This window comes from Mastomys coucha, unplaced genomic scaffold, assembly GCF_008632895.1.
Source record: "Mastomys coucha isolate ucsf_1 unplaced genomic scaffold, UCSF_Mcou_1 pScaffold14, whole genome shotgun sequence".
NCBI lineage: Eukaryota > Metazoa > Chordata > Mammalia > Rodentia > Muridae > Mastomys > Mastomys coucha.
Genome location: NW_022196896.1, coordinates 9,246,546 through 9,265,324, shown reverse-complemented (window position 1 = coordinate 9,265,324; position 18,779 = coordinate 9,246,546).

The window sequence follows — 18,779 nt, the reverse complement described above, 5'->3', positions numbered from 1 at the left end:
CCAATTGGCCTTTGACATTTAGAAAGAAAATTCTGTTGAGTGTTTAGTTGGGCTTGGCTGTGTGTACATATGTGCAATATATAATTTTTCCAATAAGCAAAGCACTTAAATGGACATTCCCCAGTTAATTCTCACAACAGTTATTCAAAGCATATATTATTTATCTTTAATCAGTACAAGAGGAAACTAAGGTTGAAAGGTTAAGTGACTTTTGCAATCCCACAAAGGCTACACAAGGTTAAGTGGCTTCTGTAAAAGAGTAACATGAATAAGTAGTGGTACTGGGAACTGAACCCAGACTTTCCAGTTGTAAGCTGAGTTGGCAGGATATTAACAGAGATCATTGTCCTTGCTCTTATTAAAAAAGAAAGAAACTTCCTTAATGTCCATGTTGAACAGTGTTGTGTCCTGTTGATGTGTTGCCTTTGTTGATTTTCATTTGGTTTGACTTTTGCTTTTCCCTAGAAACTTTGAAACACTGAATATTTCTGTAAATTACAATCTTTACCCCAAGTTATATAGAAGTACTTAAAAGACATACAAATTGGAAAATATTTAAATTAACACTATTTAAGCTAAACCAAAGTAAAAAAATAGTTGTTTGTCAATTTTAGAAAAAAAATTGGTACTAACAACGTATTACAAGATGACAATGACACTTAAGTATGTCATTTCAGAGTGATATATTACTACAGATATGTACAGAGTATACATTACTACAAATATATACAATAAACCATACATGGCAAAGGACATACCTATCGTTTACACAATTAGAAGCTAACAGTAGTTAACCAATTTCCTTCAAAATATCTGTAATAAACATTTTAGATAATGAATCAGGTGCAGATTTTAAGAAAGAAAATTATGTTATATTTTTTAAATGTTTGGATAATTTCTCTAGAATTGCTGAGTAGCCTTCAATGAACCTAATAGCATATAGTTTTGAACTAGAATAAAAGAGGAAAAAGACAAGAAATAAAAAAGACTGATAAACTGAGCAAACAAATCGTGCTTATCACAAACAGAAAGAAGAAAATGGACTTCTAATCATATTAGGATTCTTGAGTATTGTGAAAACTAAAATTAGATAAAGATAAGAATTTTGCTTAAAATTAATATAAAAGAATACTTTCCAAATCTGGACACCTCAATCAAAACCTGATGAGAGCTTCATAAAACATATTACACTATGGCTTATAAAGCACACAGGAGAATATTGACTTTGTTCTTGATTGACTACTATACATGGCATTCTTTGCAAGACAGCACTGTATGAACTAATTTGTCTACAGAGTATTGGCTTAATTTCATTGATTCTTGTTTTCAAAGCTGTAAAGTTTATTGTACGAGTAATATTTATGATTGCTACTAGATACCATTTGAGGATAATGATAATCACTTGTGCCTTAGTTATCTGACTATGTAAATGGTTTATATAATATATAACTGTAGTTTCAATTCTAATGTATTCAACAATATCCTCTTATATTTGACTAAACATATAGATATACAAATAACTACTAAACCAATAAAATTCCAAAAATCCTTTTAAGGTATATGTAGGACAAACAATATGAACTAATACCCTCAGAACTCCCAGGGAATAAACCACCAACCAAAGAGTACACATGGTGGGACTCATGGCTCCAGCAGCATATGTACAGCAGAGGATGGCCTAGTCGGTCATCAAGGGGAGGAAAGGCCCTTGGCCCTGTGAAAATTCTATGCCCCAGTGTAGGGGAATGCCAGGGCCAGGAAGTGGGAGAAGGTGGGCTGGTGAACAGGGGGATGGTGGAGGGAACTGTTTTTTTTGGGGGGGGGAGGGAAACTGTGAAAGGAGATATCATATGACATGTAAATAAAGAAAATATCTAATAAAAAAAGAAATATTATTTGTCAACCTGCTGGCAAAGACAAGGTCTGTAAATCTGAAGATCCGTTACTATCAATGCAAAATGAATGTTGCTACACAGAACAACCAAAGATGGTCACAAAAGTATATCCCCTTAACAAATAAACTGAGAACCTTTCTTTAGCTATCCAAAGTAAATAAATATTAACACATTCTTGCTATGTATCTTTATTATGAATAAATTTTATTTTTGGAAGCTTATCTTGATAAAGTAAAAACATGATATTGTAAAATGTTTGTCTAAAACACCAATTCCTCTTGAAATAAGGGATATTACACATACAATGAAGTAGAATATAACAAACAAAAAGAAAATCACAGTGATTTGACTTCAATAAAAACAAACACATGAAAAGAAGAAAATGAATGACTTGACTCTCTGCTTAGACTAAAATGTTAATGATCAGATACATCTATTCTGCATACTGAAATGTAAAATCTATTTTTATCCCTTAATAAACTCCATCATTGTTTATAACACTGAGTTGACAAAATTCTCAATATCAATATTGAGTTGAATCATTAAGACTCAAGGAGCTGTTCATGACATGACATATTAGATCCACACTGCAGCTTATACCTGCACCTGCTTTTTACAATTAAATTTGGATAGATTTTATCTTTAACACATAAAAATATTTTGAAAGAGTGAAATCATCTCAGATGTGATTTCTGTATAAAGCATATATTCATAATTTTAAATTTTCTTCTTTTTTGCTGGAATTTTCTAAACTGGACAATATTAATTTTGTAGGACAGAGGCCAAGAGGCTAGAGGCTAACACCATTTAAAAACTACATGGCACTGTTCTCAATACTGATCCTTGGGATATTGGTCCTGCCTTTCCTTCAGTCAGGTGCCAGTCTCAAGTGACTAACAAAGAGAAATCAAAAGAACCTTTGTCTTTAGAGAAAACCTTTGATTGTCAGTGTGATCACATCAGACTCTTAGACGCACAGAGAGAGCATCACACAGACTACAGTGCAGAGGTACTCAGCTACACAGGTAATGGTGTTCACTGACAGTTATCTTCTTCCCTCTCTTCTGCACCACTGTTGCCCTGGTGCCGCCTTAGCGGCATATTTATGTTTTAAGTTGTCAATCATGATTTCTTTATATTCCTAGTAAGTGATAAAAATGCATAATATGAGAACATACCTGCTGGGACCAGGTTCATGCTGGACAATTGCACTTCTTCCTCGGAGTTACTATGCAAGTGCTGGATACAACACATCTTCCATAACCTAATCAAAGCAAGCTTCCTTATTTCGGTCTCCACATAATTAAAAAAAAAAATGGCTCATGATCATGAATTCAAGTACTGTTTTGCACCTTCTTGGGACAGTCTGTGATTAGACAAGAAAATCAACAGGAGTAAAAGAAATCCCCTTTCCTACTACACATCAAAACTCTACAACACATTGCCTGTTTATGAGAGTAGGATCTTCATTGGACAGAAGTACATGCATTTCCAAAATCAAAACAAAAATATCTCTCTATCATATGATGGTTAATGAACTGCATGTACTACTTTTCAAAAGAAAATAGAAATTTTGTTTTGTTGTTGTCTTTCTTTCTTGTTTCTTATATTTTCTACATCTTTTTCTATCTGTTAAAAGAAATTCATGAAAATATACACGCAAAAATAAGTAAATTACTTGTGAGTTTTCACTGCATTCCCTGAACTTTTTTTGTGTCCCATTCATCAGAAATGCAAATATTGTCTTTTAATAAAAAATTCTCCTGAAAAATTAAGTTAAACATTTATAATAATATTCATCTGTTGTTTAAAATACATGTTTCAAAGTTCTGACATTTTTCAGTGAACAAAGATTAGTGTACAATGTATCCAATATGTACTGTGAAAGTATTCAGGAATCTGATTATATGTCTCATCTCAGACAATCACCTTCAGAAACCTAGAGTGCCCTAGCTTGAGTATAGGGCACCAATGAAATTACATTAAAAAGTCAGGGAAAATGTGGTTACAAGGTAAAAATGTAAGAGTAGTAATTACTTGGTCTATGTTAGGGCAAAGTGATAAGACAGAGTCACAGACTGAAACCCGATTAGCAGAGGTTATCAAGTGAAATAAGAAAATGCTTACTGTAAGTGCCTGAGAATCAAAAGAATGTCACTGAAGAGTTGAGTCCTCCACTTAAGAGGAAAGGGGAAATTACAGACTACAAGAAGGCCAACACATTTAATTGCTCTTTGGGTTATTCATTTCTAAATACTAATAATTGTAAAAGGTTGCTTAATGTGATGATAGTGACTGAGGCTAAGAAGCTCAAAAGGCAATGTCAGAAAGCAGCAGATTGTGGTGAGGAAACAGTATTGCAAGTATGTTCTGAGACCACCAGGCAGGGAGGGCATTGGACAGGAAAATGAGGGTGAGATGTTAGCTGATTAAGTAGTGCATCTCTAGCCAAACAACACAAGGCAAGATTACTCAAAACAAAGCATCAAAACTTACAGTAGCCAAGTCAATCAACTGTCACACTTTGATAAATATCTATGCTGTGTGTGTGTGTGTGTGTGTGTGTGTGTGTGTGTGTGTGTAAGAGAGAGGGAGAGAGAGATTAATGATCTATATATTATTAAGATTACACTGCATTCATGTTAGATACATTATATATCTTTCTGAATTTAAAAGTTCTGTGCCAGCTTTGATGAGGTCAAACATGTAAAGAAAGAAAATATATTAAGTGTGTGAAATGTGGGAAAGAGGAATTAAAAGCATAATAAAGAGGTGTTTTCTCTTCACGGTTGTCTGCTTTCCTTAAACGGTGTAGAGAAACAGAATTCTATGGAGGAGTGGGAAAAACATTCTAACTCCAAAACTGTGAGAGATTTATGTGAAGTTTCTTTTTATAGAAACCTTTATTCAAGTGCATGCCATGTCTTAAACCAGTAATTTTGTGGCATGTCTGATAATCAAATTCTTTGACTTACTATTTAGCTATGGCAGAATAAAAGTAAAGAGTGTTGATAGTAACCAGATGTAGTCTGATACTTTTGCTATTGTGAAATATCAAATATATTATAATGGCTCTCCTTATGATAAAATTGGCACTGCCATAATCTGTATAGTGATTTCCAGTAAGATGTGAAAATAAATAAAAAGATCAAAATTGTGACTACTTTTGTAAATAATTGTGTCAAATTCCATTTAAAAATATATAAATGTTTTAAACTATATAAGAATAAAAAATATTAACAAAGTCCCAGAAAAAAATTAAAATGGATATTAGAAGGTAATGTAAATGGTTTCATAGTTATATATGAATATAAATTATTTTAAGAACAAATTATTTAGTTATTATTTTTCTAGAATATAGTTCATGTTTTACTTAAGTTAAACAAAGGATATCTCTCTCAAATGTCTTACAATGCTTGTCATAACCCTGCTATAGGTATTTCAAATTGGGGCAGTGATTAGATTACTTTCTTTTTGAGGTTGTTTGGATCCATGGACGTAGAGCCAATGGATATGGAGGGTGAATTGCACTTGTAAAATATGACCACTTTTGAAGTATTCATTATCATCATAGTGTCTAAGCTACTAGCACTGATTCCTGGCTCTTTGTAAAATCCTTAGCTGTTGTACTATCTGCTCTAGCCTTTGTTCTAACAGAGTTTATTCTCATAAAATGTCACAGTGATCTTTTTTATGAATTTTTTATTAGATATTTTCTTTATTTACATTTCAGATGTTATCCCTTTCCTAGTTTCCCCTCTGAAAACCCCCTATCCCATCTCCCTCTCCTTGCTTCTGTTAGGGTTATCCCATACCCACCCACCCATTCCAGTTTCCCTGTCCTGGCATTCCCCTACACTAGGGCATGGAACCTTCACAGGACCTCTCCTCCCACTGATGTCCAACAAGGCCATCCTCTGCTACATATGCAGCTGGAACCATAGGTCTCTCCATGTGTACTCTTTGGTTGGTGGTTTAGTCCCTGGGAGCTGGTTGTTTGATATTGTTGTTCCTCCTATGGCATTGCAAACCCCTTCAGTTCCTTCAGTCCTTTCCCTAATTCCTCCATTGGGACCCCCAAGCTCAGTCCAGTGGTTGGCTGCAAGACTCTACCTCGGTATTTGTCAGGCTCTGGCAGAGTCTCTCAGGAGACAGCTATATCAGGCTCCTGTCAGCAAGCACTTCTGACATTTTTAAGTTAGGCTAGATTATATTACTCAATACTCAATGGCAACCGATTTCACTGAGGTAAAAAGCCTAAGTCCTTCCAAGTGCCAAAAGCATCTTCAGGACTCACCTGGTGCACAAACATCTCATTACCCATTCTCACTTATTAGCCCTGGCTCTCCTTACATTACCTCACGTAGCCCAAGCACAAGCTTTACTTTTTCTGCTTCCTTTGTCTGAAATGTTCTTTCACCAAATAATTGTATGAATTTCTTCATATCCCTTTCCCACTTTCAACCAGATAAATTCAAACTTAAGGCATCCAAAAACACTCCAAGAATCTACACAGAAAGTATTCAATGGTTTGCTATAACTACCTCTAATAAAATATAGCCCCAACAGATATGGATGCCACAGACAAGTGCTCTTAAATATACCTCTTCAAGATACAAACACCTATGTATTTGTAAAATAAAAAATTTTACATTCAATATATTCTGACCAAATTATTTTTCTACTATATTCTTACCACCCAAGATTGGTAACTAACCCTGTATCTGATAGATGGCTAATAGTCAAAATATATAAAGAACTCAAAAAGTTAATCTCCAAAAAAAAATAAATAACCCAATTAAAATGGAATATAGAGCTAAACAGACAATTCTCAACAGAGAATTCTCAAATGTCTGAGAGGCACTGAAAGAAATGTTAAAATTTCTTAGTGATCAGGAAAATCCAAATCAAAATGACCCTGAGATTTCACCTTACACCAATCAGAATGGCTAAGATCAAAAACTCAAGTGACAACACACGCTAATGAGAATGTGGAGAAAGAGGAACATTCTCCATTGCTGGCAGAATTGCAAACTGGTACAACCACTCTGGAAATCCATCTAGCAGTTCCTCAGAGAATTGGAAATAATTCTAACTGAAGATGCAGCTGTACCACTCCTGGGCATATATTCAAAAGATACCACAGGGTTACATGCTCCTGTTCATAGTATGCACAGAGTTACTATGTTCATAGCACTCTTATTTATAATAGCTTGAACCTGTAAACAACCCATATTTCCCTCAACTGAAGAATGGATACAGAAAATGTGGTTCATTTACACAATGAAATACTATTCAGTTATTTTAAAAAATGAGAAAATCATTAATTTTGCAGGCAAATGGGTGAAACTAGAAAATATCATCCTAAGTGAGATATCCCATATCCAAAAGGATATGCATGGTATGCATTTACTGATAAGTGGATATTAGCCAAAAAATACAGAATACCCAGGATTCAACCCATGGACCATAAGAAGTGTCACAAGAAGGAAGACCCATGTGAAGATGCTTCAATCCTCCTTAGAAGGAAGTAAAAATAATGATGGGAGACAGAGGGAAGGACGGACCTAGGTGGAAGAAGGCAGGGGAAAAGGAACAGGATCAGGTATGTGAGGGGTTGGGGGGAACAGGCATGAAGTCCAGAGTGCCAGAGAATGAGTGGAAATGTGCAGTTTCTAGAACTGGGAGGCGGAGGACTCTCTAGAAAGTCCCAGAGACCTAGGTTTGAGAGACTCCCAGACCTCAATGGAAGTAACCTTAGCCAAATTACCCAACTGTGGTGGGGAGGGAACTTGAAAAGTCCACCTCTCGTAGATTGACAGGGCTCCAAGTTGAGGGACAGGAATACCAATGCATAGTCAAAATTTCTGACCCAGAATTGTTCCTTTCTAAAAGGAATGCAGGGATAAATTTGGAGAAGATGTGAAGGAAAGGCTGCTCAGAAACTGGCCCAACTTGATATTCATCTGTATGAGGAGGGGTCATCAAGGACTGACACTCTTACTGGTGCTATGATGTGCTTACAAACAGGAGCCTGTCCTCTGAAAGGGCCTACCAGCAGCTGACTGAGACAGGAGCAGATACTTATACATAACCATTGGACTGGATTAGGGAACTTCTATGAAGGAATTAGGGAAAGATTGAAGGAAGTGAAGACTGGGGCAACCCCATAGGTATACTAGCAGTCTCAACTAACCTGGACTCCTGGGAGGTCCAAAAGACTGAGCCACTAACCAGGCAGCATACACAGGCCTGAGACCATGAATACATATATAGTAGAAGACTGCCTAGTCTGGCCTCAGTAGGCAAAGATTCACAGAACCCTGGAGAGATCTGAGGCCCCAGAAAAGGGGGATGCAGGGTGGGGCTAGGGAAGAGGGTGAGCACTCCCTCAGAAACAAGGGAGATGGGGAATGAAATGAGTAACTGTGAGAAGGGGGCCTGGAAAGTTTGGCAATGGCCAGATTGTAAACAAACAAAATAATTAAGAACTTAAAAGACAACAAAAACAAAACCATGAGACAAAAGAATACCAAAACACAGTAAAATGAAACAAAAATTCCCCCCCACCATAATCATGGAGTCTTTTAGTACTGAACTTCATGGACATGGGGCATATCCTGAAATGAAATTGCTATACACAGAGGCATTCTACTGAAGAAAAATGATTTCTTCTTTTCTAGGAGTTATCAATTGCAAATGTATTATGTTCATGGTTAGATGTAGGACTTTTGTATTCCTTTCTGCTTCTCAAGGATATTGTCTAGTTTGAATTGGTCAGGTCTGTGCCTTTGTCATATCTCTGTGTGTTCAAAGGTATATCAGCCCTTTTGTTCCTAGGTGATTCTGTTTCATGTACAGTCACCTACAACCTCTGGATCTTACAATATTTACAATACTGCTTCCACAGAGATCATAGAGCTTTAAGGTTAGGGGTTTGATCAAACCATCCAATTTCCAAATACCAGCTAGAAATACCTCAAGTGCCAGAAGTAATTCCATCTTGGCCACAGGAGTTAAGTAGAGCCCTATCAAACATCAAAAATTATAGACAAGGCTATTGGTTACCATCTACAACATGATAATGAGGCTCTACTGCTGAAATCATTTATGTATTTCATTGAACACTGATGAATTAAGTTGGTGCACAAATAAAAGCTTTCCCACCCCAACCACTTCTGATTTGCACTGATGGTTCTGGAAAGTATATAATGTACTATCAGAGAAGAAAACCAATCACTATCACTTAACTACAAACTCTACGGCCTACATCAGTGACCTGCCTAGAAGATACACTGGTACAATAGTGGCATAGATGTTAGGAAAGTGACCATTCATTTTTCCCCATTTGAAAAAAAAATCAATTTAAGGCCCAGTCCATGAGATAGAACCAATATATGACACAATATATGCTTAAGTTATCAAGAACTTAAGACTAGATAGGTGATGATCCTTAAGAAAAAAACTATTGCTATTACCTTACTAAAGGAACACAGCAATAAAATGGATCCTAATGGCATATTGCTATACCTATAGATTAGTGCTATACCATCCTGATCAGAGAAGCTTCTTGGGTAGATGGCCATTAGACAGATTACTAGCAGAACAACAGGCAGTGAGATACTTTGGCCAACTGAGCCCATTTCTAACGTTTACATATGTGCATGAGTCACTTGCTTACCTTCTTTGGAAACTTGTGTGACACCTGCTGGTACAATGAAAGTTAGTTTTCAGGGACAAGGCTTTCAAGTCAGTTCCAGCTCATGAACTTCTGACCCCTATGACTGAAGTTCATGGTATCTTAAGAAATAGGTTCATACCTTTTTATCTTTGGGAGAAATCAAGGGCAATAGCCATGGTTTGTAATATTTTTAAATCTCCTGAACAATCCTAAACAACTATTCAAAAGAGGGCTTCTAATATCTGGTACTAGGGTTTAGTTAGATAGTCTCTGATTCTTGGAGAGAGCATTGTCAGACAATATGAAAAAAATTCATTTAAACTCTTTCCATATCTTTATTTATACACAGTCTTGTGTGTGTTATAGGTACTTTTATGTGGATATCTATTAGTATAATTGTTTATAACTTGTGTGTCTTATAGACACTTTATGGAGATGGTAAATTATATAATTACTTATGAGTTTTCCAGTGTCTTTATAATTGTTTCCCCCTTATCTCTTCTTCTGTGTGCAACTTAATTATAGCCCTTCTCCTACTTTTTCCATTTTCCTCATCAAGTAATTGTATCCTTCTATTGTCTTGTTTATTGTCCTACATTAATTCACCAATGGTTCCTTTTGTTTTCCTGGCTTCTGTTCTCGTTCTAGGAGATATACTCATATTTGAACACTTGAAGTTAGAAGCCTCAGATGAGGCAATACATCTTTGTCTTTCTGGCTCTTGGTTACCTCACTCAATATGATATTTTCTAGTACCATCCATTTACTTGCAATGTTCTTGATTTCATATTTTGTTTTTAAATAAATGAATAGTACACCACAGTGTAGATGGACCATGTTTTCATTATCTTTTTGTTAACTGATAGACATTTTAGGTCATTTCCATTTTCTAGCTATTGTGAACACAACAGCAATGTACGTGGCTGATTACATATTGAGGTTGATTCCTTTGGGCATTTCTCAAGGCTTGGAATAGCTTTTGATAAGACATTTACTTTCTGGCACAGAATGTAACCTATTGAACTTGTTTATGTTTTTCTTATGACTTCATTAAGCCACTACTCCTTTAACCCAGTTCTTTATGGAGTAAAACTCTGGTATTCTGTTTTTATGCAAAAAAAAAAAAAAAAAAAAAAAAAAAGAAAAAGAAAGAAAAAGAAAAAAAAGAAAGAAAGATACACCCCAAATTCTAAACTTATTTGATATTTAGGAAATTTCATGCTATTATTTTTATTTGATACATTAATAATTGTGTCGGTCTTGTTTGAGAATTTTATACATGAATATAATGTGTTTTGATCAAGTCTATCCCCTTGTCCTTGCAGAACTCCCCTTTTTATGTACACTTTTTCAACAGCACAGAATCTACACTGTACTTTGCATAGGTACGTAGGTATTAGACCATCCTATTGAAAATAAGCAGCCAACTAAAAACTGTGGGGAGTTGCAGCTGCCACCCTATATATATATATTGAACACCTGGTCTCCGGCCAGAGCAGAGAGCATTGATAAACAAGCGTTAGTTGGAAAAGCTGTGTGCCTCTAGTTTGTGATGCAAGCTGGCATGATTTTCCCACAGCCTATTATGCTTTGCCACATAGCTGATGCTGATTGGGACCAGGGAAAGTATTTAACCTGCGAGGGCTGGGGGTGAGAGAGGAGACTATTATGATTATTGGGATAAGTAAGAAGACATTTGGTGGCCCGGACTGGGAATGGAGAAGTTCGTACAGGGAGAGACATACACAGAATAGGGAAGAGACGTACAGGGAACTCGTCGGGGACATCTTCTATGGCTCAGCACTCCTTGCAGGCAGGGCAGTCGACTGGTAAATTCCCAGGTAAGGTGGGAAAAAAGGGAAGGTCCTCGGTAAAGAGGTGATAAGGTCTCCGGAATTGGAGCAATAAGGTCCTCGGTGAAGAGGCGATAAGGTTTCGGGGGTTGGAGCAATAAGGTCCCATTAAGGGCGAATCAAAAGTGATAGTATGGGGAACTCGCAATCTTGCCCGGTGTTTGTTGAATTAGGAAAAGAAGTAAGATGTAGGAGAGAGATAGGAGTTAGTATGTAAGTAGTAGTAAGTAAGATGTAAGTAGTAAGATAGAAGTAGTAAGATGTAAAGATGTAGGAAGTAAAATAGAAGAAGTAAGATAGAAATAAGTAAGATGTAAGAAGCAAGACATGGTGAAAACAATCTTGTATTATCCTGGAAATTTCAGTCCTGCTAACTACTTTTATAGTGTTGGAACTTAATGTGTACCATGCTACCAGGTGAGAAAATTATTAGTACTGTTACTCATCTTGGAACCTTGCAAACTACAATGCTAACTACTTGCCTTATAAGAGTCTTGTACTTCAATTGAGACAGTTTTCTACTTGGATATAAGGCTTGCCCCATAAAATTCAACTCATGTCTGGTAGCATTAACTGGGCCATAAACCTGTGGCTGACTAGGTCATTGGAGAGAATTCATTGTTATTCAGCTAAATTGATATACTGGTAAGCTGTACCCTAAATAATTTCTTAGTCAGTACTTTTATGTTTTTTTTAATAGTCTTGCATAAAAATAAACATTCATATTTATTCCTTATGAATTTTAAACTAATATTGTACCACTTAATATCTGTCAGGTAAAATCAATGGCTTATTCTGCTTTCTGAGTTCTTTGTCTACCAACTATAATATTGGGCAGTAGCAATAATTCTCATTATATATTTTGTCATCCATATTCCTACAATTTAGCTTTAGGGATAAGTTCAGATATATTGTTCATTCTTCAGACAATCCCAGGAAAAGTTTGACAGATTAGTCCCCAGAATGCTCATTCTAAGTTTCTAGATGGTTCTTCAAAGTCCCTATAAAGAAGCAACATTCTTGAAGTTCTTCAGTATCAAATATTTGTCAATAATCTCAAAAGAATACTTGCCTTTATTTTTACATATAAATAATGTTACTCCATAATTTCTTGGTGTAAAAAAATCTGAAAAAGAATTCTAAAACCAATCTGATTTTCTTTCCTTCATATACTGAGTGATGTTTTTTAACTATTAATAAATAACATTTCTACTTTTCCCAAATGTTCAAATGATGCTTTTTACTTTTTAAAAATTAATCATTTTATTAAGATCTATTTTGGAATTTGCCATTTATTTGTGAGTTCTTGGGTACATTATGTCATGTCAATTTTACAACTTAAATACACTAGCTAATACAGTTGACTGTTTTGTCTATACCTTAGCTTGGTTCTCTTCTTCCTGCTCTTGTATTATACATACTATACGTCTCCTTGCCTGACTTCTACAGCCAACAATTTAAAACCCTTTATTTCTAATCATTTAATCTATTTCACTTTGACCTCTATGTAATGTGAATTAAGTATCGTTTCTCTCAGTTAATCTATTTTCTAAAATATTTTTTGTTCAATGTTTCACCCTTAAACCTGAAACTTTCAACTTTTCTTTTTATTTCTCTTAATATATGTCATTCTTTATATGCTTTGAAAATTTACCTGACTTGTTTGAATTCAGTTGCAACACTAGGATGGTGTCCCTATCTTCTGTTTAACTGTGTTTGTAGCCTGTTTCTGTACTGGTGGTGCATCATTTGAAAATTTTTCATATTTTATTGCAACATTTCTTCTAAAATCCAAATCCTTGTTGCTGTTCATTGCAGGTACTGGTAAGGTCTCTTTCTCAGAATTAGAGCTGAAGGGACTTCCTATGCTGGTTCTGTAAAGGATTCACACAAGGGAAACTTTAACCCCTTTGTATGACTTGGAGAATGAACATATTTAGGGTGGCTTTACCTGTCCTCTATTCTATGTTGATTCAATTTCATGGCCTGCTTTCTGAAGTCAAGGTCTCATTAAAATTGGTAAAAACCATTGCTTATGAGTATTTCCTTTGCTTTTGTAAAAGATATTTTAAATTACTTTAAAAATAATATGAATGAATGAGGTATATGAATAATAAAATCAGCTTCAAAAAAGAATTGAGGGATATTCCCCATCATATAGGAAAGCATCCTCTTTTGACATGGTATTATAGTCATGACCCAGGAATGAAATTCAAACCAATGAATTAGAATGAGTCCACACAAAGAAATATTTCACCAGCAAAAAGTTATAAAACCTTATAAATGAACTATAAATATAAAATATTTGCTTAATCCACATCAAAGGTAAAATCTAGAAATATTATAATATAGTAGGCATAAGTGTTAAGTATCACAGAACGGAAAAAAATCATTAGGCAGGGAGTAGTGATACAAGACTTTTAATTCCAGCACTTGAGAAGCAAAGACAGGTTGATCTCTGAGTTCAAAGCCAACATTGTCTACAAAATGAGACCCCCATGAAAAAACAAAACAAAACAAAACAACACCAAAACTATTTTTATGGTTGTCTTTCTTTATTTTTTATTACATATTTTCTTTATTTACACTACACTTCAAATGATATCTCCTTTACTGACTTCCCATCTGGAAAAAAAAACCAAAAACCTGTTCCCTCCCTCTTCTCCTCCCCAGGCTCACCAATCCACCCTCTCCTGCTTCCTGGCCCTGGAACTCCTCTACACTGGGGCATAGAGCCTTCACAGGACCAAGGGCCTCTCTTCTCATTGATGACCAACTAGGTCATCCTCTGTTACATATGCAACTGGAGCCATGAGTCCCATCATGTGTATTCTTTGATTGCTGGTTTAGTTCCTGGGAGCTCTGTAGGTGCTGGTTAGTTCATATTGTTGTTCATCTTAAGGGGTTGTAAACCACTTCACCTCCTTGGGTCCTGTCTCTAGCTCCTTCAGTGGGGACCCTGTGCTCAGTCCAATGGATGGCTATGAGCCTCTACTTCTGTATTAATTGGGCACTATCAGAGCCTCTTAGAAGACAGCTATATCAAGCTCCTGTCATCCAGCACTTGCTGGCATACACAATAGTGTCTGGGTTTGGTGATTGAATATAGGAAGGATTCCCAGGTGGAACCATCTCTGGATTGTCCTTCATTCAGTCTCTGCTCCATAGTTTGTCTCTGGAACTCCTTCCATGCTTATTTTGTTCCCCCTTTTAAGAAGAAATGAAGTATCCACACTTTGGTCTTCCTTCTTCTTGAGTTTCTTGTGGTTTATGAATTGTATTTTGGATATTCTGAGCCTCTAGGCTAATAGCCACTTATCAGAGGGTGCATACCATGTGTGTTCTTCTGTGACTGTAAAATATCACTCAGGATGATATTTTCCAGATCCATCCATTTCCCTAAGAATTTCATAAATTCATTCTTTTTAATTGCTGAGTAGTACCCCCATAATGTAGATGTACCACATTTTCTGTATCCATTCCTCTGTTGAGGGACATCTGGGTTGTTTCCAGTTTCTGGGTATTATAAACAAGGCTGCCATGAACATAGTGGACCATGTGTCCTTATTGCATATTGGAGCATCTTCTGAGTATATGCCCAGGACATATAAGAAAAGAAGTTGTACATAGCTATGCATACTCAGGGAAACCTTTTGTTTCTCAGTTTCTTTACCTTTAAAGTAAGAACTAAAATTTTAATGTAGAAATGTTTAAAACATTATTTGGCAAGTAAAAACTTCTATTACTCTAATATTGAGGCAAAATGAAGTCTTCGTGGTGTAAAAAGAAATAGCACAAAAACGTAAGATAAAAGTGAGAGAAGGCAGGAAAATATTTACAGTATCTAATACAATTGATAAGCAGGGACACAATGGCAAGTCATTGCAAAGGAAATAAACATAGAAAACAGCTTGCTGAATGTGTGCACAAGAAAAACAACCAGGCTATTTGGAATAGGAGAAATCACAATACTATAAATTTAAGTATAAATGTCATTGCTGTATTTTGGACAGCAACCATTTCATATGTTTCAACTTAAATAGTAATCTATGAGGCATTCAAACTCACTGGTGATTGGAAAAATACAAAACAAACCCACAGTTAAAAAAAAAAATGTCTATATCCTGCCAAGTACTGACAGGGCTGTCAAGACTTAGAGACATTTGCACCCTACCGCCATAAGGTTTGGAAGACATTCCTCATCGTCTTCAACAAAACACTAGGTAAGTCCTGCATACACTATGTACTTGTTCAATGACACAGCAAGCAAATACACTTCCATATTCCTGCTTAAAATTCAAGTTCATAAATAAAGATGGATCATGGATTGTATGCAGAAGGAAAAATAAAACTACAATAAACAAACAAAAACTTTTGTATCCATTGTAAAGACAAAATGTCTACCAGGAAGTGCAGAAGAAATGTGCAACATGCAGGAGCAATAAATTAAACACAAACAACATGCATACTAACAAGGAGGAGCTTCCTCTAGGAAGTGGAAAAATGAAATATATAACAAGGTTATTTATCCATAAGATAAAGTTAATCATGCATTTCCAAACTATTACATATTTTGCAATTCAATCAAATGATAAGATACTCATGAAACCTATTAAAATTGATACATATGCATGGAGGGAAATGAGACTGTAGTTATGAACATTAAAGAGAATGGATAAGACAAACATGGAAATAGTACAAGTCATAAGTAAAGCTAAATTAAAGGACAAATACAAATTTAAAATTGTTTTGCAACTAAAATGAGAAGGGAACAGTGTCCTCAATTACAGAAACAAGAGTGATGTGTGTGTGTGTGTGTGTGTGTGTGTGTGTGTGTGTGATTGTATGTATAGGGGCAGAACACTAAAGTTCTGAGGATTTGATTAAAGAACAGTCCCATTCCAAATACCTTAGTTGTTTATTAAGATAGTGTAGTTGATATACTAAGGAAATCCATAGGGAATATCCTAAGGAAAGAAATGAGGAGTGTAGGAGATGTTTCTAGAGTAAGACAAAAATAATCTAGCCAACCCAAAATGCAATTCATGAACTTTTAATAGTTTTAATTGTGTTGCATGGATTATATAAAATGATATGAAATGATGGGCATCATTATGATTGTGTATAATATGACATATATATATAAATATACCATATATAATACATATTATAATAATATATAATTGCATTTGTATGCCTAAATAGTCTGATTGTTTCCCCTGTGTCTGGTTAACTTCCTCTCCTGAAATAGTCTTTATACACAATTATGAGCAAATAAAAGTTAAAGAAGTTTCCCAGACTATTTGAGAAACTGAATGTACAATAGTTATTATGTCAATATTGTATGTTTATTAACTTTTTAAAATTTAATGATGTTCTGTAAGAAAATATACTGTTTAAAGTCACATTCTGGGGTGTTTCAAAAGAAAAGTATTAATTTCCATTATTTATTTAAGAGAATTCACCAAAAACAATAGTCATAACAAAATTATATAATTATTAAATAATTAAATTTAATCATGGCTATGTGAATTTTAAGTATATTGTCCTCTCTAGTATTATTTGAGCTCTAAATTTTTTATAATATTGTATTAAATAAAAATTCCCCACGAATTTCATTCTCTGTAAAATAAATCTACCAGTTCTTTGTAAAATAAATATTAATTTTGAGAAAAATATTTTAAAGCAGGACTCATGAAATTATTAGTATTACTCCTTGAAAATATAATATCTTAGTAGGACTGCCAAGTATAACTGAAGATGCCTGGGAATACATGCCAGTAGACACTTCACTGCAAGACCCTATTCAAATGTCTGCTACTTCAAGCTATCAAAACAAATAATTACAATTGTTCTTATGTTTCTATCTCCGTGCTATACTAATTTTGTTTACTTAGAGAATTTGAGACTGTTAGAGAGTTTGAGATTATTGTTCATGACTGTTAAAATTTAAAAATTGTTCATATTAATTATGTCTTCAAGAACATTGATTTGCTGGAGGTTGCTTGACCTAAAAGTATTTAATCTAGTTTGCTCGATATAATTATAGCAATGATTCATCATAAATACTATTTCTTTTGTATAAATGATATTCTCTAGTTCTTCATTTTCACATAGTCATGAAGTCATTCTCACATGGACAGTGGAAGGGGGCATGTGCATGTTTCTAGACTTTGACTTTACATATATTATTTTAAAGAATGCTTGCTTTTCTTGAAATACAGCACAAGTGTGCAACTCCCAGATGGTTTCAAAATGTCATCTGGACAAGGGTTTCTCAAAGTTAAAAAGTAGTTTTCTTATCTATTAGATACCATGTAAGAGAGCTTTCAATTCTAAGATATAAATTTGAATTCAACAAATGATTTCACATGGCAAAGAGTCAGTAGTTTCTACCTGTGCCTTCACGTAAGGAGATAATGGACAAGAATGTATCCAAGTATTGCAAGTTATCTTTCTACATTTACATTAGGCTATTTAACACTCACACAAACTCTCATGGAAAGGGGATAGTTTCCCATTAGTTTTTAGAATCTTCCTAGGCTAATCATTACTACCAGTGAAAATATGGCATTCAATGTGAGTTCCCTTCATAAGAAGCTGCAAAAGGAAAAATTTAATAATAATGTGCCATATGGTTTACAGTTTTGAGTCAGATAAGATGTAATCTTATTATAATGTGAAATACAACTACAATGAGTATAAATATTTTTCTCTGCATTCATAAAGAATCTTATGTATACAATGTGAAATTAACACTGTGTCCTCAAGTCCTAGATCATCATAGAGGCATCAATGGCAATAATGAAACTACCTGGTCTGTTTGGAGATGTATTAAAGAGTCTTCCCTGAAAATGAGGCATATGTTAGATGAACACAGTACCAGAACATCTCAAAGTAAATAGGACTAACTTGTTTCATTACTGAGAACCACACTACATATTCATTTTCTCCTCTGTATGACTAAAGAACAATAGTACTTTCTCCTGGGCCAAATACCTATTCCTCCTGTTTATGCAAATATGCTCCTCTTGTTTGCTATTCTGTTGATAAAACACTCAGAACCAAAACAACATAGTGAAGAAAGGGCTTTATTGGGCTGCTCACATTTCTATGTCATTGTTCATCACTGAGGGAAATCAGAAAAAGAACTCAAGGCAGGAATCTGGAGCAGAAACCAAAAGGGAATGCCCTCAGGTTCATTTAAAGGTTCACCCTTAGATAGCTTTCTTATGTTTCTAAGAACTACTAGTGATGGTGTTGCCCACAGTGAGCTGGGCTACCCTACATGGCAATATGTTCTAGACTCTAGCTTCTTCATGTTAAGGATACTCACAATAACATAGACCT